The sequence below is a fragment of the Cebus imitator genome, unplaced genomic scaffold (genome assembly GCF_001604975.1).
Source record: "Cebus imitator isolate Cc_AM_T3 unplaced genomic scaffold, Cebus_imitator-1.0 Scaffold40, whole genome shotgun sequence".
Classification (NCBI taxonomy): domain Eukaryota; kingdom Metazoa; phylum Chordata; class Mammalia; order Primates; family Cebidae; genus Cebus; species Cebus imitator.
This window is the reverse complement of record NW_016107355.1, coordinates 1,179,595-1,180,599: the sequence shown is the minus strand read 5'-3', so window position 1 is coordinate 1,180,599 and position 1,005 is coordinate 1,179,595.

Sequence of the window (1,005 nt, the reverse complement as noted above, 5' to 3'; positions counted from 1 at the left end):
AGAATGTGCAGGTTTGTTACATAGGTATACATGTGCCATGGTGGTTTGCTGCACCCATCAACCCATCATTTATATTAGGTATTTCTCCTAATGCTATCCCTCCCCTAGCCCCCACCTTCTGACAGGCCCCGTATGTGATGTTCCCCTCCCTGTGTCCATGTGTTCTCATTGTTCAACTCCCACTTATGAGTGAAAATATGCAGTGTTTGGTTTTCTGTTCTTGCGTTAGCTTGCTGAGAATGATGGTTTCCAGCTTTATCCATGTCCCTGCAAAGGACATGAACTCATCATTTTTTATGTTGTCATAATATTCCATCCTGTATCTGTGCCCCATTTTCTTTATCAAGTCTGTCACTGATGGGCATTTGGGTTGGTTTCAAGTCTTGGCTATTGTGAACAGTGCCGCAGTAAATATATATGTGCATGTGTCTTTATAGTAGAATGATTTATAATCCTGTGGGTATATTTTTTAGTGTCTCAACAAAGACATTTGTATAAGTCAGATAAAGAATCCCAGGAGGGCTCAGAGGTTCATGCCTGTAATCCCAGCAGTTTGGGAGGCCAAGGCAGGTGGATCACTTGAGGTCAGGAGTTCAAGACCAGCCTGGTCAACATGGTGAAACCCTGTCACTACTGAAAATACAAAAACTAGCCAGGCATGGTGGCACATGCCTGTAGTCCCAGCTACTTGGGAGACTGAGGCAGGAGAATCACTTGAACCCAGGAAGTGGAGGATGCAGTGAGCCGAGATCGCACCACTGCACTCCAGCCTGGGCAACAGAGCAAGACTCAGTCTCAAAAAAGAAAAAAAAAATCGGAATATATCCTATGATGTGTGACTGCTGTCAGATTTTTCTTTGTTTCCAGACAGAGTCTCACTCTGTTACCTGGGCTGGAGTGCAGTGGCACAATCTCCCCTCACTGCAACTTCTGTCTCCCGAGTTTAAGTTATTCTCCTGACTCAGCCTTCTGAGTAGCTGGGATTACAGGTGTCCATTACTGCAC